The sequence below is a fragment of the Thermobia domestica genome, chromosome 1 (genome assembly GCF_964235325.1).
Source record: "Thermobia domestica chromosome 1, izTheDome1.hap1.1, whole genome shotgun sequence".
Taxonomy (NCBI): Eukaryota; Metazoa; Arthropoda; class Insecta; order Zygentoma; family Lepismatidae; genus Thermobia; species Thermobia domestica.
The window spans coordinates 365512696-365535193 of record NC_137454.1 but is presented as its reverse complement, the minus strand read 5'-3'; the positions used below and the strand labels follow the sequence as shown (position 1 = coordinate 365535193).

Here is a 22498-nt window from a genome sequence, read left to right as displayed (position 1 = left end):
AATTATTTTACCACTTCTCAGTCTTGTGAAATTTGTGTTCATTAACTTTATTACAAAAGTAAATTCACCCTTACTTTGCTTCGGGATATGAATTTACAGCAATTCCCGGGTGAGGTAAACCAAAATTTTTATAACGACTCACCAAGGGTAGTCGTCAACCTGGTTCGATCGTTGATATATAAATCTCGAGTGGTAGCAATTGTTTGCATGTAAAAATATCTTTAATAATTATATATACTATTATTCTCACCTTTTCTATAAGAATTATAAAGTCGATGAACGGTACTAAATGGTTTATTAGTTGATACACTTTATAATATATTTTCATTCAAACTGTCATGCACACAGACATGATGATTAGGTATCCATAAACAACTACATAGCAACTAATTACATAATACTATCCCATAATATATCTCTTACCGATATTAAAAACATTCTTCTTTTGTTAATATTAAATTAACATTCTATTAAGCATAGTGCACATGTATGAGCACTTTCTGCCCAAAGTACAGGTAATTAATAATCTATCCAAAGTATTTCGTTCTAATCTGTATTGCTCGATTTCATCTTTAGTAATATATGAATATGAACACGATACGCATTAAGATTAAGCTTCCCCTGTGACTAACAAATATATCCGTCCGTGCTATCAAGCGGCTCAAGTTGTCCAATAAAAGTGTACATGATATTCGCTCCGATAACATAGTCCATAGTTCAAAATAAAAATGAATGGCAAAGGGTGGGCTACGTCCGTCGTTCGCCCTACTAAACATTAGTTCAAAGACGGGCAGAGCCCTTTGATGGTCCGGAAAGTGTTAATGCATGATGTAAGTTCCGCCTCATAGAGACTTTCAAAAGATGTTGAATTCTCATCTCTGGTGTGAGAGTGTTACTGGACTCCAAGTGTTATTGGTGTAGACAAGATCGTATGTGTGGGTTATGTTGGAATTATCTGTTTCTTCCCATAATCTCACTCATTGTTTCCATAATGATTAACATTTATTAATCATCCTTGTTCAATCCAAAAGGGCCCAACCATGTGACTTTAAAGTAAAAACGTCATTTCATTTTCAAATGCTTCCTTTCGGAGTTATAGCCTGCCGAAAACATGAAAAAGTGAACTTTAAAGGCCCATCGCTGCAAAACTATGGGATCTACCGTGGTCGGATAAAGACTTCCCTTAAGAACTAATATGTGCCCTATCCAAAAATTCATGTTTCAAAATTGTAAAGTACTCACGCAACAATTTTTGTAGAGGAAGTTTCGCTACGGGCATATAATTTAAAGTACTCACCAACTACCTCTATAAAATTGGTGCGGAAGTACCGCAGGATTCTGAAACATGGATATTTGGATAGGGCATATACTAGTTCCTAAGTGAAGTCTTAATCCGACTACGGTAGGTCCCATAGTTTTGGAGCTATGGACCTTTAAAGTTCATTTTTTGATGGTTTCGGCAGCCTGTAACTCTGAAAGGAAGCATTTGTGCACACAGGTTGGTCTATACTTTTTGTCTTATTTAGGTGTCAGGAATCACCTCCCAAACGTTGTTGGTGTTGTTTTGGAACACCCTGTATATTTAGCAGGCAGTTACTGTTTCTGCTGGAGGTCACTTAGGAAGCTTTTTTGTTTCTGTACTGTTATGCCGTAATGTGCTAACGTAAATTTTATTTCCGTTCGTTGTGTTGTGTTATTATTAAAGAATAAGTTTTAAGGAGTTATGGCGACCCCACAAGGATGAAGTTGGTGTGTTTTGGAATATCACAGCAAGCAGAGTCTGGTGCAGGTTCAACGTGCTTTTAGGCGAAGGTTTCAACTAGTGCTGTCGAATTTTTGTAACATTTGCTGTTTTCGGTTTTTGAGAAAACCTGTTTTCTGAAAACCGAAACCGCAAAAGCGGTTTTCAAAACCGACATTTCGATTTTATAAAATTTCACTGTTTTCAAAAACCGGTTTTCGGTTTTTTCAAAAACCGATTTCTACAGCACTAGTTTGAACATCAGGCTCCTAAACACACACATATATCATTTTTAAAATGGTACCGTAATTTTGTGGATAGTGGCAAGTTCGTATTGGTGTTGCTATCCAGTCCATTTCGTCAGATATGTTGGAGCGTGTGTGGCGTGAATGGGAGTACATCTTGATGTCTGCGTCGCCACTCCTGGGCTCCACATTCAATGTCTATGAGGTACAGTAAATATATATATATATATATATATATATATATATATATATATATATATATATATATATATATATATATATATATATATATATATATATATATTTGGTCTAGGAATTAATTCGTGCGGTTGGTACGCACACATTGAAGCTGTAATACAAACACAAAATACATAAATACCTTAAGAAAAATATTGTCCATCGCTAGCCACCACTTTCGCCCATCTGTCAGGCAATGTACGGATTCCGTGGCGAAAGAAGTCCTCATCCTTGGAAGCGATCCAATCAGAGACCCATGTTTCGATATCTTCTGAAGAAGTAAACCGCTGTCCAATCAAATCGTTGTTCATGCAATCGAACAAGTAGTAGTCCGAAGGAGCAACATCTGGTGAATATGGCGGGTGGGGTAAAACTTCCCATCCGACATTTTCTAAATAGGTTTTGACCGGTTTTGCGACATGTGGGCGAGCGTTATCATGTTGAACAATAAGTTTATCATGTCTGTTCTCCCATTCTGGTCGTGTTCTGGCCAGAGCTTGCTTCAAACGCATTAATTGTCGTCGATTCTCCACTCATAGTTTCACCCGGTTGCAGCAGCTCATAGTACACTACACCTTTCATATCCCACCATATGCACAGCATAACCTTTGCACAGTGAATATCTCGTTTTGGTTGTGATGGACCTGGTTCACCTGGTTTCACCCAGGCCTTTTTTCGTTTAGGGTTCTCGTAATGGATGCACTTCTCATCACCCGTAATAATTCGATGCAGAAACCCCTTTCTGCTCTGTCGTTGAAGCAGCAATTCGCAAATGGTTTTTCGTCTTTCAACGTCTCTGTCTTTCAATTCATGTGGAACCCAATGTGACATCTTTTGAATCATTCCCATGGCTTTCAAGCGTTTGGAGACTGTTGTGTGATCAACGCCTAATGCTGCTGCAAGTTGTTCCTGCGTTTGACACGAATCCTGCTCGAGCAATGCTGTCAATTCTTCGTCTTGAAATTTTTTTGGCTGTCCAGCTCGCTCTTGGTCTGCCAAGCCGAAATCACCACTTCTAAACCGTGCAAACCACTTCTGACACGTTCGCTCAGCTAGAGCATGGTCACCATACACTTCCACCAAAATACGATGACTTTCAGTCGCACTTTTCTGCATGTTAAAGTAATGCAGCAGGACACCCCGCAAAAACACTTTATCAGGCACAAATTGCGCCATGTTTACTTAACTACAAACTGGTGTTGTTGACGCTTTAATCCACTGCCCTATACTACGAACGATACGCGATGACAGGGGTTTGCAACACATGTATGGATACACGGAACTGTGGGACGCTCCGTTCGTTGCGCCATCTCTTGTCCACCCGCACGAATTAATTCCTAGACCATATATATATATATATATATATATATATATATATAGAGAGAGAGAGAGAGAGAGAGAGAGAGAGAGAGATTGGATGTCCTTGGAACAAACAGAAAACTTCGCCTACATGTTCAGGATCTCAATACAAGTAAGCTAATCAAAAAGTCTACTTATGGAAATGAGCCAATTCAAAGTAACTACTCTAAGAGCAGTTTCACTAATTACCTTAAATTGGCGCCATTTCCATAAGTAAGCGTTTGCGATTAAACTTCAGAAAAACTTTACTCTTCTATTGAGGCTTTGAATACATACGCAAAGTTTGACGGTTGTTTTTTATTTAGTGTACCCACTTAACAACAAATTTCACTATCTTAAATTGGCCCCCATCTTCGTAATTAGCCGTTTCCACTCTTCCAGAAAACCCAGAAAAATCTCACTCAGGAAGGCTGACCTGAAAACTTTTTTTTTCTACACTTTTTCGATTGAATATCCCCATCGGGCATCGAATGTCGTGATGAGAACATATCTCAACATCACTTTTAACTTAATGGGAGGTGTAGTTTCATACAATATCAATTTTTATGTTTACAAAAAAATCTCAAAAACTACACATGAGGATGGACGTACTATTTGGTCAACCCATATATATCGTGTGTGTGTGTTAGTTAAATATATTTTAATGAAGGAGCGGAGCCTAATTAAAAATTGATCTCCGGAAGGTACATAATAGGTGGCCAACTCCCAAGTAGCTAGAAGAAGAAGTAAAAGTCTGATGAAGACACAGTTAAAGTGTTGAAACTGTTACTTGTTTGTGTTTTCATAGTCTTGTTCAAAGTTTTGTTGTGCTTATTTTGACAATATGGAAACAAGGCCTGATAGAATGGTGGTGTGTTGTTTGCCACGACTCAATTTTGATGTTGTTTGCCACGATTTTGCCACAGTATTTGTATTTCGATTTTATCAGATCTCATTGTCGTGAAGATTCACACACAAACCTGGAATAAAAGGAAGAATTGCCAGGCACCTCTGTTTGTGATTCCCTGGTACAAGTGGTAAGTGTTCTCGCCTTTGGGATGAGCAAGTGGTAAGTGTTCTCGCCTTTGGGATGAGAAAGGTCTCATTAAACTCGCTGCTGAAAGAAAACATTAAGATCCAAACAAATGAATACAAAACATCATTAATATCACAATAACTTAGTAAATTGGTATAATTGTATTGTCTCTTTTAGTATAATTCTTAATATTATCTCCTGTTAAATAATGTTCTTTTCTCATTATGCTACGTGACTAAGAAACTGAAATTTGTATACTTAAGAAAAATGAAATGAAATCTTTAAGTTTTACGTCCCACGGTTATGCCGGTTAGGCTAAAGGAGACGGTGATTATGAGAGATGAATGAAATGGTGGAATGAAGAAAGTGGGAGAAAACGGGCGAACCCCGAGAAAACCCACGAGCACGGTGTTTGTCCACCACAAAGTCCACACGGAGCGAGCTGGGATCGAACCAGGGACTCCAAGCATTGGAGGTGAACGCTCTACCACTGAGCCACCGCGCCCCCTATCTCAATTTTGCGTCACCACGGTTATTCCGTGTGAGCTAAGGAATATGGTGATGATGAGAATGAATGAATGAATAATAGTGTAATTAAGAAAGTGAGAGGAAACAGAAGAGTCCCGAGAAAACTCACACCGTTGAATTACCAACAGCTTGATTGCCGAAGTAAAAGAAATCTTGGCTTTTAATTGGCGAAACAATAAGCAAGGAGAAAAGTCATTGCCGGAAATGTTCCAGACGGCCGCCCATAGGTACTGTAAGCTGAACATTTTTGAGCAACAGTATATGCAACATTGAATCTTCTATTCTTGCAGATGATAAAGTTATTAATTACTTAAAGGAAAAATTCATTTTAGAGGCAAGGTTATTCTCTGTTGACAACAGTGTTAGATGCTTGCACTTTTTCTTGCCTCAAAGAACTAATACTAATGCCACTAGCAAAAAATGCCCATACTTGGATAAATGTCCCTAATTGTGCTTTTAAAATTAATTGGAGGACGATGAATCTAATGAAAATATTTCTAAATATGTCCATACATGAAGTCACGAGAAAATGACCTTCAAAGTTGAGCTGTATGATCTCAAATGGTTTGTGATTTAATGATAATTTTTCTCTCACCTGAAATAACAGTCACTAGAAGGGTAAGGACAATTCTGAGTGCCTTTCAAAGTTCAGGAAACACAGACATAGTCATCTGGCAACCCTTAGCTTATGCGTCGATTTTGTATAAAACTTCACGATTATGTTGTAAGATAGGCTAAATCAGAGAGAACAATACCGTGGCTAACAACACCAAAATCAAGTCGTAGCAAACGACACCATGGCAAACAACACGTAATCGATAGAATAATCTATAATATTGCAGAATTTATTGCTTTGAAGCAGTTATTTACCTTGTTATTAACAGAAACCAGTATTCATCATTCCCCCCTTTTTTTGTATGGTCTCCAGTGAGTTGAATGCCTTGCTTTCTAAAGGAAGGAGATTTGCGTCTTCTCTGTTACTTAACTCCTATTTAATCGATTATTATTATATGTACCTCGTATATAATGGAAGCAGAAAATCTGTGGCACGGTAACCAATTATTCTTTTTGACGGAAGCTATAGATCATTGTTGATGGATTTTGCATAACACTGCAGCAGCAGAATGGTCACTCCAGTTCATGCCATGCTTTCGTATCAACATAGTAGCTACGAAAGAAAATTTTGAAGGTTTATTTTCTGTCTCCTCGGGAGAACCGCATTCATATGCTAAATAGTAACCGGAATGCTTGGAATGGTGCTACACACACACTGAACTGCGACATGCTTCTTTTTCAAGTTAAGTCGAGATCCCTCATGAAACTATTCTTAGTATGCGTTGGTATTCTAGCCATTTAGCACAATGTCCTCAAGAGAAATAGTCTGTCTGTTAGACTATCTGTGAGACAAAGAAGTGATATCACATCGTTTTCTTCTGCACGGATTCCACTAGTTCTTACATATGTTTCAGGTTTGTTCATTTAATATTAACCTTGTTGCAAATATGTCATTGGATGTTTTCTGTATGTTGTCTGCAGTGTCAAAACTGGGGATGTGGATTTTAAAAATTACAGGGTGGACCAAAAGTCACGAAGGTGTTATAACTATTAATAACTTCTTTTTTACTTATCATTAGTTTCCATTGATATTTCACAGACTTCAAGACCAATGATAGGAGATTGAACACACCTATATTTGGATATAATCTTAAGTAAGTATCCTCGTAGATACGGGCCCTGTGTACCACATGATTCATGGCAGTGGTCAACACTTCTGGTCCGAGTGTCCGAATTTCTGTACGAATATTATTCTTAGGCTATTTGAAAAACAAAGTGAAAAACACACAAAGAATACAGCAACTTAAGGAGTTTCGTACAGAAACGATTACAAACGATATACTAACCAATGGCACTAATCTCATCGTTTGTGCTCCAAATCGGGAGGCCAAGTTCACATATCTAAGTTCAGGTACAGCTTTGGACAAACCAGGCAACAGCTCTGGTATATCAGCTCTGGAATATTGTTGTAACTTTTCATAATGGGTTAATGCTGCTCAACTATTCATAAGTCCGACTCGAAGCAGTTTTGCCTATGAAATGAGAAATTTCTATAGTCTTGTAGGCAAAACTAGTTCACCCAAGTCTTACATCCTAAACACTGTTTCAGTGATACACGATTCATAGTATAAAAGCTATTAATATATAATGCGATTGTATGAACACAAAAAAAAGAACATTTATCCACTTTGAAGTTACGCACGCCATTACACAATATGCTTCAAGAATAAATATGATTTAAATGTTGTTATATCATACCATTCGTGGTCCTCTCGTAACACAAAAGGATTCTGATAACTTGTAAATGATTTTTAAAAAATCAGGCATAAAATTTGAACATTTTACGAAGCGAGACGAGAAAGTCTTTTCGAAAATTGAGACGAGACGAGAAAGATATTTTTCGAGATTCGAGACAATACGAGACTTCTACAAATCTTATTTCTTGTCTTGTCTCGCCTCATGAACAGCCTCGTTCTAAGTATGATTTTTTTTTAAATCACGATACATTTAATATAGTTAATCAAAGTCTGTAGCTTTGTAGATCCAATCTCATTTTAGATGCAGCTGTAATCTTGCAGATCCAATCTCATTTTATGTGTGGCTGTAATCTTGCAGATCCAATGTCATTTTAGATGTGGCTGTAATCTTGCAGATCTAATCTCATTTTAAATCCGGCTGTAATGTTACAGATCCAATCTCATTTTATGTGTGGTTGTAATCTTGCAGATTCAATGTCATTTTAGATTCAGCTGTAATCTTGCAGATCCAATCTCATTCTAGATTCAACTATAATCTTGCAGATCCAATTATATTTTAGATGTGGCTGTAATCTTGCAGATCCAACGTCATTTTAGATGCGGCTATAATCTTGCAGATCCAATCTCATTTTAGATATGGAATTATAGCTGATATTCCTCGCGTGCCAGGAAAACAGCTCGGGACTTCTATACCGAATAGTTCATAAAAGTTAAATTCTAAAGTGAAGTAAATTTGCTCACATAGGTTCAAAGAAGAAAGAAAGAAAGAAAGAAAGAAGGAAGGAAAGAGAGAGAAACATGCTTGTTGGAATTACATTAGGAGTATAACATTACTCTGAGTGTATGATAATTTCCTGGTTTCTGGGTTTTTCTGTTTCATGGATTGGTCTGGATTACTCTGGGTCAAACTAGGGGCCGTAGACCACAGGTCTGACGACCTTCAGGCTAATTTCGTGATCTATTATATCATTCCATTATACACATAGGCATAGAGTCGATATACAAACTCTATGGCCATAACAAAAAGTTTGACTAATCTCACTCAACCTCATATTCATGACATCATTTCGACATCACAAGTACTTCACTTCACACTCACACCATTTTGATATCACGTTCATTCGACCTCATGCTCACATAATTTCGACATCACGTTCACTTGACCTTAACCTCACACAATAATTTCGACTCCAAACTGATTCAACTTTGCGCTCACAACATGAATTGAAACTCGCGCTCACTCAACCTCACGCTTACTTCGTGAGGATGAGGTTGACTGAGTGCAGTACAGATATCATAAATTCAGGCACCTTTAACCATAGTGTTAGTGGGCTGCTACGTTAGGAAGCTCATAGTATAGGTAAGTTTTTAATACCCTATAACAATCTATAGAATACCCTATAGAAAACGTATAGAATACCCTATAGAATACCTTAGGAAAACGTACAAATTCTGAAACTTGTTTGTTACACACAAAAACAACTATAAAGTAGCTTTGTTATATATTAAACAACTTAAAAAAAACTATTAAACGAATAATTGCGGTAATATATTTTATTTTTTTTAACTTGTCATTGAACAATTAGAAGTTTGTTAATCCTACAACTATACAGAAAGATGCTGAAAATGTGATTTGTACATCTATGTGTATTTATTTATTTATTTATTTATTTTCATTTGTAAGGAAAGAGGGAAGAAAAAAGTCACCCCCTAAAGTTTTAAAACAAAACAACGAGCACGTTCCAAATTTAAACTTCCACAAGTAGGGGATGTTACGTGCAGAAACGAGATACAGGATTATGGGGGTAACACTTTTCAAAGGATATAGACAAAACAAATCGACAATTAGACGCTGTTCTTTCTACTATCAAAATAACGAACAATTGACACTGTAAGTCTGTAAGGATTGATTATTTGCACATGGTACGAACATCAATCTCACGGAATAATGTATTTGTAATCTGCCTTAGATCCTTGCTGTTAACGATTTCTTTTGAGTTCTTATTTATTCTTGGTGTAATACTAAATTTAAGTAGGGCGGGAAGCTGTAATGTCTAGAATTATACACACGCCAACCATTTTTTTCACTGTCTCGTTCTTGTGTGTGTGTGTGTGTGGTGAATATATGCATGCAGTTGTGGAGTTTACAACCACCTCTTCATCTATATATTTATAGCTCTCTTTTCGTGCGTCAAATAGGGTTTGAACCAAGCCAACCAGGTGCCACAAGAGGTGGGAACCAGTCCAGAATTCTTGCCCAATTGCACATTAAACGTCCAATAAGATCACGACACTTCTTCTTTTTCTTCTTTGGCGTCCTGAAAAAGGAAAGGGAAATTAAGTCGTAAAAAAAATTGTCACGCATTGCTACTAAACGAATCAGTGGGGCCATTTCTGGAGCATCACCAGTGACCTTTTGAACAAAGGAGTTATACAACTATGGAGATAAGGCATTTTATGTGCGACAATAAACTATTAGTGGTTCATGTATTGGAATGGGTTAAAACATTTATTGGAATAGAAGCAAGAACATTATTAGTACTATAAATCAGGAAATTAATATCCACGTACGTACTACCCCTTACTTAGTAGGCTACCCATTAATTCTTTAGTTTTTCTATAGTAATACCGTTTTGCACACAATCACTTAAATATTTGAACGTAAAAGCATTTTTAGACTAATACTGGCTGAAATACCTTTTCTTCGCCAGTGGCGGATCTAGAAGGTAAACACTGGGGGTAGCCAGAACTCAGACTATGATAGGTATATCATAAGTTTACAGTTATTCATGGGTCCTGCTGAAGTGTCCAATTTAAGAGGCTCTATCACTGCGAAATTAAAATACCACTAATTTTACAGTAATTACGTGATATCTTCAAATAGATAAAAGATTGAAAAGTGGAACAAGACCTCCCTAGACAATGTTATTTTGCATGAGTTACCGTTATCACGAGTCACCTAATAGCTTTCCGTTTGCAGTTATTTAGAAACCGCGAAAATAAATGCCGATTTTCTAAATAGTTGGAAATCGAAAGCAGATAAGTGAGTCGTAATAACGGTATCTCACGTAACATAATATTGTCTAGGGAGGTCTTGTTCCACTTTTGGATTATATTTAAGCTATTGGAAGATATCACACAATTACTGTAAAATTAGCGGTATTTTAATTTCGCAGTGATAGGGCCTCTTAACTCTCTCCCGATGGATATTATGGCTACGTTGAAAGTTTATATTGTGGATTGGGGGTATAGTTGAACGACCAAAGTGGTTAGGCTTCTACTATAATCAGTAGGTCCACGTCTCCTTTAGCCTAGCAGGCATAATCGTGGGACGTTAAACTAAATCAAACTAAACCAATTATATTGTGAACATCAAGTACTGTTTTACATATTCCACAATAGAAAAAATTGCAACTGAAACTTATTTATTTATTTAATGTTTCTAAAAATCTCCAATAAAGAATAAAAGTAACGCTTACCATAAACTTTTAAAAATAAATAAATAATAGCTTCAATTATTTTGTTACTCAAAAATCTTGGGGAGTGTAGCCCGCTCCCCGACCTCAGGCTAGATCCGCCACTGTTCTTCGCACAGGATAAATATATTTTTTAGAAAACATTAAAAAGGCATATTTGAACTCCGTCCCCCTCTCTCAGGGTGCTTATTTGAATCGAAATAAACATTATAAAAACCATGACTGACTTAAGTGCTAACTATTTTTTAAAATTCATTTTAAACGGTTCAACCAGTTTTTTTTTTTTAATTTTCCCATATAAACAAAAAATGGGAAATTATAATACAGTTTGTCACAGACTAACGGCCGACTTCGGTTACAACTGCCCATTCACAACTCGATTAGGTCGTAACCTACTATGCAGTACAATATATAAAATACAAATTTGATCAATTGTCGACTGAAGATCTAGGCTGCAGTTACACTGAATGAGAATTCGTACAAAATTTGGTTATGTGAACTCTCAAGAATAGATCGATGACTAATATTCGTCACGAGACGAGACGAGATGGGAAATAAGATATTTTTTGGACTCGTTTCTTAAATTTTTGTCGAGTTCTCGTCTCGTGTCGATTCTCAACGAATTCTTTCTAATCTCGACTCGATTCTCAGTCTTCCTATTTTTGTCTCATCCCGAAATTTTGTTGTCTCGCTTTCTAAATTTATACAATATATTTACCCCCTAATTTTGTTCTTAATTTTATCTAAAAGTTATCAGAATCTTTCTGTGTCACAAAAAGTCCACGAAGAGTGTGATATTACATTTTAACTACATTTATTATTGGAGTATATTGTGTAATGATTTGTGTATCTTTAAATAAATGCTCTTCGTTGTGTTCGTATAGATCTAATTACTTTATCACTTTATAGTATTTTTATACTATGTATCATGCAACAGTAACACAACGTTTGAGATTTAAAAAAAAAAAAAGAAAACTTGATTGAAATAGTACTTGCCCACAAGGATTGACAAATTTGATGTGTCGTCTCGAATTTCAAAATATACTGCCCGTTTTCGAATCGAGAGTTGAGATAAAAACGATAATGTTCTAGTCTTGTGAGTAACACTACTTACTGTACTATCGAAAGTTCTTGTTTTTACCACTTAGAAAGAGAATTCCCGAAAAAAAGCTACTTTTAATGCTTTTTACCAGGTAAGACTTCCAAACTATGCTATGCATAAGTGTATGCATTAGAGTTTTATACAACGGCTTTCTCCCTCTATTTATCTGTAGGCAGGAGTCAGAGCAAAAACGCAAACAGATATCGAGATGCGTTTCTTTGCAATCGATTCAGCGTTCCAAGAACAGATTCAATTTTCTGCGTTAACTGAAACCGTTTATCACCATTGAACGAAAATGGTAACGGACAGAGAGAAGCGATTCCTTGCGAACGTTTAGACGTCTCAAGGTAATGCATCATGACTATCCTGAACACTACCAAAAACGAAAATGGTTCGAATTTAATATTACTTCCGGTTTCAATATTGATTTCCACAGACCAATAACGGTAAAAGATATCGAAATGCCGGTTCTTTGCAATCGATTCATTGTCCCAAGAATAGATTCAATTTTCTGCGTTAACTGAAACCGTTTATCACCATTGAACGAAAATGGTAACGGACAGAGAGAAGCGATTCCTTGCGAACGTTTAGACGTCTCAAGGTAATGCATCATGACTATCCTGAACACTACCAAAAACGAAAATGGTTCGAATTTAATATTACTTCCGGTTTCAATATTGATTTCCACAGACCAATAACGGTAAAAGATATCGAAATGCCGGTTCTTTGCAATCGATTCATTGTCCCAAGAATAGATTCAATTTTCTGCGTTAACTGAAACCGTTTATCACCATTGAACGAAAATGGTAACGGACAGAGAGAAGCGATTCCTTGCGAACGTTTAGACGTCTCAAGGTAATGCATCATGACTATCCTGAACACTACCAAAAACGAAAATGGTTCGAATTTAATATTACTTCCGGTTTCAATATTGATTTCCACAGACCAATAACGGTAAAAGATATCGAAATGCGTTTCTTTGCAATCGATTCAGCGTTCCAAGAACAGATTCAATTTTCTGCGTTAACTGAAACCGTTTATCACCATTGAACGAAAATGGTAACGGACAGAGAGAAGCGATTCCTTGCGAACGTTTAGACGTCTGAAGGTAATGCATCATGACTATCCTGAACACTACCAAAAACGAAAATGGTTCGAATTTAATATTACTTCCGGTTTCAATATTGATTTCCACAGACCAATAACGGTAAAAGATATCGAAATGCGTTTCTTTGCAATCGATTCAGCGTTCCAAGAACAGATTCAATTTTCTGCGTTAACTGAAACCGTTTATCACCATTGAACGAAAATGGTAACGGACAGAGAGAAGCGATTCCTTGCGAACGTTTAGACGTCTGAAGGTAATGCATCATGACTATCCTGAACACTACCAAAAACGAAAATGGTTCGAATTTAATATTACTTCCGGTTTCAATATTGATTTCCACAGACCAATAACGGTAAAAGATATCGAAATGCGTTTCTTTGCAATCGATTCAGCGTTCCAAGAACAGATTCAATTTTCTGCGTTAACTGAAACCGTTTATCACCATTGAACGAAAATGGTAACGGACAGAGAGAAGCGATTCCTTGCGAACGTTTAGACGTCTGAAGGTAATGCATCATGACTATCCTGAACACTACCAAAAACGAAAATGGTTCGAATTTAATATTACTTCCGGTTTCAATATTGATTTCCACAGACCAATAAGAATTAGTCCCAGAAGCGACAGTCCTATTAGCGACATGAACTGTTATCTGTCCTATGAGCGACCGATTCATTTGCATTGAGATGATGGAAGATGATATGATTCCATCTCGTAAAATATGTTTGCCTCTGGCGTTATTAATGCCCGAACAACCTTGGTATGAAATATGTACGTGCCAGTGATACTGTTCGTCAAATATATTTTTCCTCTACTGAGAGTGCAAATAAAACTTATTTTAATTTTGAGTTAGGTTTGACATAAAACATATCAAATAACTTAACAAGACAACAGGGATATTTCCATAAAAAGTATATTCCTAAAGGTAAAACAATCCAAAAGGTAAACAAACTCTTTAAACTACCATCCCCCTATTGTAAGCTACTAAAACGTAAACTAATTGCTTAATTTGCCTTCCTCCCTTGTTTTGAATTATACATAAAAACTTGTCGTGAAGCAATCTGAAATAATCCCTTATAACTAGACGAACTGTAAAGTCCTGCGAGAGATTTGTAACTTGTGTAATAATTTCTTCGAATATACCGTGTTTTTGATTTCTTTGATATCCTCAAATGGTGAACACCTTTTTTCCATGGTCACCCGATGGGAAGGCATTGGTTTCCCCCCCCCCCTGGCTCACAAAAATGTATACGTAATATAGCAAACTACGTATATTAAATACCAGATATACCAGACGTGATACAGCAACCATGGAGATGCCCCTCCCTAGAAAATTTTCTTCGGGCGCCCATACCTCTTTCTGATTTCTTTCTTATGCCATAAACATATTCAACCTAAACTTATGCTCCGTATCATTTCAACATTAAATTTTTAAATATATTAGATCATAGACAAAGCCGGAGCTACACTAAATATTTAGTTAGTTTTTCCCTTGATAGAGTCAATGTATTCATAGAAATTAATTCAAAAATATAATATTAGGAAAAACGTATAAAAGATTGTTAATATAATGAGAGCATTCTCACGTATTAAAATCAGGTAGAGCGATATTTTTCATAGTCAGGTTCTAAATCACAGTAGCATAAAACAAGTTAAAGAAGAGAGAACCTTATTTTCTTCCATTATCTTAGTATGAACGAATCGGTGACTCATAGGGCAGTTAATAGATCGAATCGGTCGCTCATAGGACAGTTAACAGTTCCTGTCGCTAATAGGACTGTCGCAAGTGGGAAGACACCGACCAATAACGGTAAAAGATATCGAAATGCGGTTCTTTGCAATCGATTCATTGTCCCATTAATCATCTATTCAAACCGAAAATAGTTCATATGAGCCATTTTTAGTTTCAACACTTATAAAACAAAAATGGTAATAGATAGTGGCAAATGGTTTTCTATAATCGATTCAATGTCTGAAAAGAACATATGATCACAACCCGGAACATTATACGAAAACCAGAAGTTGTTTAAATTTACTACTACATACTTCTGCTTTCAATACTGAATTACATAGAGAAAAAAACGATAAGAGGTATCTAGATGAAGCTTTCTTGCAATTGGTATTTTATGAGACAATAATATGTTTGTCATGGCACGACTACAAAAAAATTATAGATAATAGTAATAAATTAATCTCTGATTATAAGCACTTTAATTTTATTTTTGTCTGATTTCTTTACTTTCTGCGTTTATTGCATTTTTGAAGTCAGTTCATATTTTTAAAATACATTTTAGTGCGTTTTTAAAGTCAGAGTTGAGATAAAAACTCATAAAATGTTTAATGTGGAATATTATTTTATATGGGTCAGAAAACATGGACGTAAAAATGATGAAAAACGACTGGAAGCTTTCGAAATGTGGGTGTGGAGAAGAATGGAGAGAATTAAATAGATCGAGCCGAAAACGAATGAGAGGATGTTAGAAATGGTGAGTGGGAGAAAGAACAATTTTAGATATTATTAAGGAGAGGAAGAGAAAATGGTTGAGGCATTGGCTAAGAAGGAACTGTATCCTGAGGGGCGTGCTGGAGGGCATAGCGGCAGGAGAGAGAGAGAGGGAGAGAAGGAGACTACAATTAATCAAAACAAAAAAAAGCGTACTTGAAGACGAAGAAGTTAGCGGAAGATCGTGAGGGATGGAATATCGGTCAAGTCGATATGATTTTTGTGTATTTCTAAACCCATTTCCTAGCTCCTAACATTTTTCCGGAGACAGGTGTCATTTCTTTCTCTACTTGCGGAACTGTCTAGCTCCGCCTCTGTCCATTTCCGGATTATATGTCATATAAAAACTTTTGCTTGTTCCTGTACTATAATGTGCCCTGTCCAAATATCCAAGTTTCAGAATCCTACGATACTTCCGAAACAAATTTTATAGAGGTAGTTGGTGAGTACTTGAGATTATATTCTAGTAGCCAAATCCCTCTACAAAAATTGTTGCGTGAGAACGACAGGATTCTGAAACATGTATTTTTGGATAAGGCATATGTTAGTTCCTAAGTGAAGTCTTGTCCCGACTACGGTAGGTCCCATAGTTTTAGAGCTATGGACCTTTAAAGTTCATTTTTTCATGTTTTCTGCAGCCTATAACTCCGAAAGGAAGCATTTGTGCATCCAGGTGGGTCTATACTTTTCGTTTTATCTTGGTGTCAGGAATCATGTCCCAAACGTTGTGGATGTTGTTTTGAAACACCCTGTATATAAAAATGATCGAAAACGGCAAATATTAGTGTCGAACCCATAGTTTTCGTGTTCACTGATATGAACAATGACACTTCCGATGCCATTTAAATCAAATTCAGCACCACAACTTACATGATGATGAGGAGGATGTATATAAAAATGATCGAAAATGACCGATATTTGTGTCGAATCCATAGTTTTAGGGTCGCTGATACAAACAGTGACATTTTCGTTGCCATTTAAATCCAAAGTCAGTCCATTAGTACGTTATGTCCAAAATGAAACGTATTTTCCCCGTGCGAAGAACTGGTATTCTGCTAGTAGGTTATATACAGTGGCGTATTTAGGGGGGGGCTTCCGGGCTTAAGCCCCCCCCCGAAATCTTACTTACTATAGTAAAGTATATGAAATATCTTGCAGAATTTTCACATTTTCAGGCAAAGCCCTCCCCGAAAGTTAGCAAAGCCCCCCCGAAAGAAAATCGTAAATACGCCACTGGTTATATATCTATATCTTTAAGGACATAAACTTCCTTCCACTTACTAATAATATTGTAGTCTTAAAGTCATCTTTTTATGGAAGGTTAGTTCTTGCTATTAAATACGAACGTTTACCTTGTTGTTTTTTTAACACGTTTATCTGAGTATTAAACAAGTAACAAATACAGAGAATACTTTATGTAACATCTGTAACTTGACATAGGCTATATCAATCGAAATACGCGGTATTGTATTCTGTTGAATTGACGTAAATTGAAGGTGGCAAATACATACATACATATATAAATGCTCTCTGTAAATACCGACTCGAAACAAATAACCGAAACACAGCATCTCCTGAACTTTCGCTTCTTATTTTATCAGGGTGTATCAAGAAGATGTGTTGTTGACACATTCCATTGTCCTGATGAAACATGTTATTGTTATCACTTGCAAGAGAATCATCACAAAGACTTCTTGTTGATTAACCCTATTTGACTCTTGTCATTCTCGAAGTTTATAATCTGTTGCTGACTTCGTGGAAAACCCCGCGCAGCACAGCGCTGCTTGCTATTTGAGGAGCAGATTGTAATAATAAGGGATGACAAGTCTTACGCAAATTGTCAACAGTCAGCTGGGAAATCAAGTCAAATGCAGAACATATGTGACTATATAGACATTATCTTGAAACAGAAGAAGCGTTGTTCCAGGTCATAACAAGTTATATACAAAATAAAAATCTAGATTAACAGGTTGACATCAGTGGGAGTGTTACCACAAATTATACAGTAAAATATTTATTTAATGGAATCCAACAGTACCATTAATACAGATTTCCCCTTAGAACTACACATTTTATTTACTTTAAATGATCTTGTTTCAGCTACAGAGCAGTAAAGTCAATCTCGAATAAAGCGATATTACATAATTCAGGGACGTACGGAAGGGGGGGGGGACACGGGGGTCCGGACCCCCCCCCCCCGAAATTTCGACTTTTTAAAAATTTAGCCTAATTTTAGGGGCAATTTTAGCAATTTTAATATAAAATAGCTTCATATTTAGTTTGAACCCCCCCCCGAAATAAATTCCTGGGTACGCTACTGACATAATTTATATCAAGTAAGTTGCGTATGCTGAAGTAGAGTTAAGTGTGTAGTCTCAATGACCTCTCCCGAAAGGAGGGGGATCTGTAGACCAATTTAGATTGCTATTGGTCCAGTATCTGACATTTTGCTTGTTCACTTTACCACTGCCAAAAATTTGCCTGATAAAAAGAGCGGAATTAACAAAACCACGAACGTTCTTATTCATATTCAGTGATCAGTTACAGAACTCTGCTCTACGGTCAGGATCATCCTCTCTAAGATATTGCAATAATAACAGCTTGTATGGATGCTATTTGTTAGCGTGCAAAGTGTCTAGCGTGCTTTGATTGATTCCAATTTCCACAGAGAGACGTCGGATCTCCTTTGTCAGACTACTGGTCGTCGCTGCCAGCACTATTGTTGACTTCCTCTGTTGTTGTTATGATTTGCCTTCCAGGTCTGCATTCGTCGGCGATAGAGCCTCTCTTTCTGAATTTCTTGATAAATTTGGATCACGGTGTCATGGGTTCAGAGATGGCGTGGGTCAATGTAAACTTGACCCACAACCCACCATTACCTACTCTGATCCACAATTCGTCAAAAAACATCCTAATTAACTCTGACCCATGATCCACGCAATCCTTTCCACTGACTGAAGAGTGTACACTTGTAGTAAAACAAGACTGTTGAAATTATAGAATTTCTACGGTCAATTGCTCAAGCACCACTCTGTTGCAATACCGGTGAGTCTAACCTTTACGACAAATTCACCAGTGTCCAAAGGATGCTATACACAATGCACTGAGCAGAGTGGGTCAGAGTACGTCGGTGAGTCTGAGTGGGCCAGTGTACAAGAGTGAGTCACTGTAGGTGGTGTGTCTCAGTGGGTCACGTCCTGTGTACCCACGACCAATGACTCAATTACAAATCATGAACCACTTAACCCATGACTCATTGATCCACTCCATCTCTAATGAGTTATCTGCGGTCTGCGGGTTTAATTGACTGTACGTGCTACATGATGGGTGGTACCGCTTCCGGCCAACAGAATGATGTCAATCCGTTCTTTCTTCGAACGTGGCATCTCTGTTTCGTCGGTTAACCTGTCTCAAAGGGAAAGCTAAACATTAGTCATTGTTTTCACCATTTGTATGGAGACTTATGGCTCACCCTATAAAATTGTGCAGCGATCTGTAGAGCTAATATTTCGGCTGCTTCCGAGTTATCAGGTCTGTCCAGGTTACCGGTTCAGACTGGTTCTAAGAAGTGAATCCAGACCCAAGTGACACAAACCAAAGACCTGATCTAAGTGACTCATGTGACCTAATGATCTGTGCAATCACTGGAACCTTTACCTTCACATTACCAAAGTACTTTACAACATTGTCCTATTTATTACAACTCTCTTAGTAATCATAGCTGGAGTGGATCAGTGAGTCATGGGTCAAGTGGGTTGGTTGTCATTCCTCAGGTCGTGACCCACCGCTACCTACAACCCACCGTGACTCACTCTGACCCACCCATCCCTAGTACAATCCACTCTTCTCAGTGCATTGTAGACAGCATCTTTTGAATACTGGCGAATTTGTTTGTTTTATTTTCAAGGCCTCCATTTTTCTTACTTTTTCATTTGTTACTATTTACTTACCTGATATGAATATGTCTAAGTGAAAAAAACTTTAGGCACTTTTTTATATTATATTTGTAATTGTTATAATAGCAATATTACTTACTATGGTGCTGCCAAAATGTCTTGAGCCGTGGCAAATATGCGAACTAAAGCTCACACCCTCGACACACCGACGGTTGAGCCAATAAGGGTTCAGCTGTTGCTAAGCGAGACAGCCTTAGCCAAAGGGAGTGGAATTCCTTCAGCCGATAGCAGCTCGGAGCGGAAGACTAGGTGTCAAGTCAATATGGTATATCAATAGTTGGCTTTCGAGACACAGTCGAATTTTTTTCTTTACATTGCCTACTTTATCTTGATTTGATTTCATCTCATTTTCCACTGAAAAGTATCTGTAATTCAACAAGGAAAATAATTATTATATGATAATTAAGTTTAAATATATCGTAATATGACCCAGGACAAACACTTTATCATTTTATATCATAAAGGTCAGATTAACCGGTATTGTAATTGGGTGGTGCTTGAGCGATTGACTGTAGAAATTCAGACTCCGTTTAGTGATAATTTCACAGCCTTGTTTCATTACATGTGTAAACTCTTTAGTCAGTAGAGAAGAGGCCGTGGATCATGGGTCAGAGTTAATGACGATGGGTTTTGATGGGTGGTGGGTCACAGTGGGTGGCGGGACATGGTGGGTCACGGTAGGTAGTGGGTCAATGGGTCATGAGCAGGCCCGTGCTGGCCCACCGGGACACCGGGACGTGTCCCGGTGCGCCCTCCGAAATATCACAGTATAAATAAAGGTACAAGTTTTTAGTAATAAATTCTTAGTTTTATTGGTAAAGAACCCGTGAAAGGTGCAGTGCGCCCTTTACATTAGGCGCCCTTCCGAGACCACATCAAAGATGAACGATTTTATTTACTCTTCTGCATAGCACAATTCTGTACAATAAATACACACAGTTACTGTTGGCGAAGAACCGGTGAAAGGTACAGTGTGCCCTTTACATAAGGCGCCCTACGAAACATTACATTATAGATAAGTGGTTATAGTTATCCTGTATACCAGCTTTGTTTAATAAATTTAAATACTGACTGGTAGTACAGAACCTGTGAAGAATACAAGGCGTCCTTTACATAAGATGCCCTGCGAAATATTACATTTTTTTAAAAAAAATTTATTCTTCTGTATTTCAGTTTTGTATTATAAATTCATACAGTTGCTATTGGCAGAGAACAGGTAAAGAGTATAATCACTTGCAAAAATATTATAAAGTTATATAGCTATAAAGCGAAATAATGTGATACATCAAGAATAATTCGGATAGTCAAACGTACGATGCATTTATGTAATACTACACTGACACTAGTCTCTAATTTACGATTTTTACGGCATCGAAGCTTTCACAGTCTTAATATGCATCCCTATATCCGAACATATTGATTGTTTCTGTGTGTTTTAAAGCAGTGTTCAGATAATCAGTCCCTGTTGTATTTCTGAAATATAGCTGTATTAATTTCCGTAAAATGGGGTCTTCCTGTCACCACGGCACGGCGTGTCCTCAGGTTGTGGATCGAGGAGAAGGCCTCTGGGATATAGAGGTTAGCTGCGAATATACTGAGTAAACAGTCGCGGACAGACAAGGGGTGATAATCCAGCTTGGGAATTTGGTGTGAGGCTAACAACCTCATCCTGTAAAAAAAAGAATTGTTCAGATAAGTTCGCAGAATCCTCGGATCAGAACTGATAACTTGGCACGAACTCAGCAAAGTAAAATCGACATGAGATTTGGAACATGGAATATAAGAAGTCTCTATACGGCAGGCGTGTTAAAATTTGTAAAAAATGAGTTTAGAAATAGAGGTTGTACCTAGTAGGATATCAGGAAGTAAGATGAGAAGGAAATGAAGGAGTCAAGTCGGGAAATTTTACGTTCTTTTACGGGGAACAAATTAAAAATTACCAACTAGAAACAGGGCTTTCCGTTCACAAACGAATACGTAATATCAGCAACTACATAGTTGAATGTGTTAATGATAGATTTTCTTTTACTTCTCTTAAGGGTCGGTGGTGTAATATTATTGTTTTAAATGCACATGCCCCAACAGAAAATAAGGATGGCGATTTAAAAAATACAGTTTTTACGAAAGAATAGAAAGAAGATGGGTATTTGATCATCTTCATATGAAAATTCTGTTAAGCGGTTTCAATGCGAAGGTAGGACCAGAGGGTATTTTCAAACCGATTATAGGGAATAAATGTTTGCATAAGAAAGGTTGTGTCAACGGCGGTGAACTGTGCAACATTCAGAAACCCTATCGTGAAGATTACAAAATTCCGACATCGCGACATTCATAAATATACTTGGACTTCATCAGATGGAAAAACATAATCAAACTGATCATGTTTTAGTAGACAGAAGAAAACAGTCCAGCACAACTGATGTTCGGTCGTTCAGAGGAGTTGATTGTGACAGTAAGAGAGAGATTATCGTTGAATAAAGGAAATATTCAATATCTGAAAACGAAGCGGTTTAATTTTTTTTTTTAAATAGAAAAGAGCTAGGTGAGAGGGGAGCCAAATTGAAGTGTCAAATAGATTCTCGGTTTTAGAAGGTTCGGAGTGCACTAGTGTTCAAGATACTTGGTTGAAATTAGAGATAACATTAAAATTTCAGCAAAAGAAATATTGGAGCACGCAGAAATACATAGGAACAAACCATGGTTCAACCAGGAATGTACTAAAGTAGCAGAGAAGAGAAAACAGAAGAAACTGCGTTGGCTACAAAATCCGAACGAAATAACTACATAAAAATTCATTGTCATCTGGCAGAAAACTTCTAAAACTTTTAGAACAAAGAAACGTCACTTTTGAAAGTTAAAATTAATGAACTTGAAGATAATAGTGAAAACAAAAACATTCGGGGCATGTATAAATGCAT

The 22498-nt window shown here is 37.1% G+C and overlaps 1 long non-coding RNA gene across 1 annotated transcript in view; it reads left to right on the top strand.

Moving 5' to 3' along the window:
* The first annotated feature begins 6471 nt into the window (after positions 1–6471).
* The window catches only part of LOC145668232 (uncharacterized), an 89693-nt gene continuing 73666 nt past the window's right edge, over positions 6472–22498 (top strand). The window contains exon 1 of the long non-coding RNA XR_014127997.1: positions 6472–6594. This is a non-coding gene — a long non-coding RNA (uncharacterized LOC145668232). The remainder of the gene's footprint in view (positions 6595–22498) is intronic.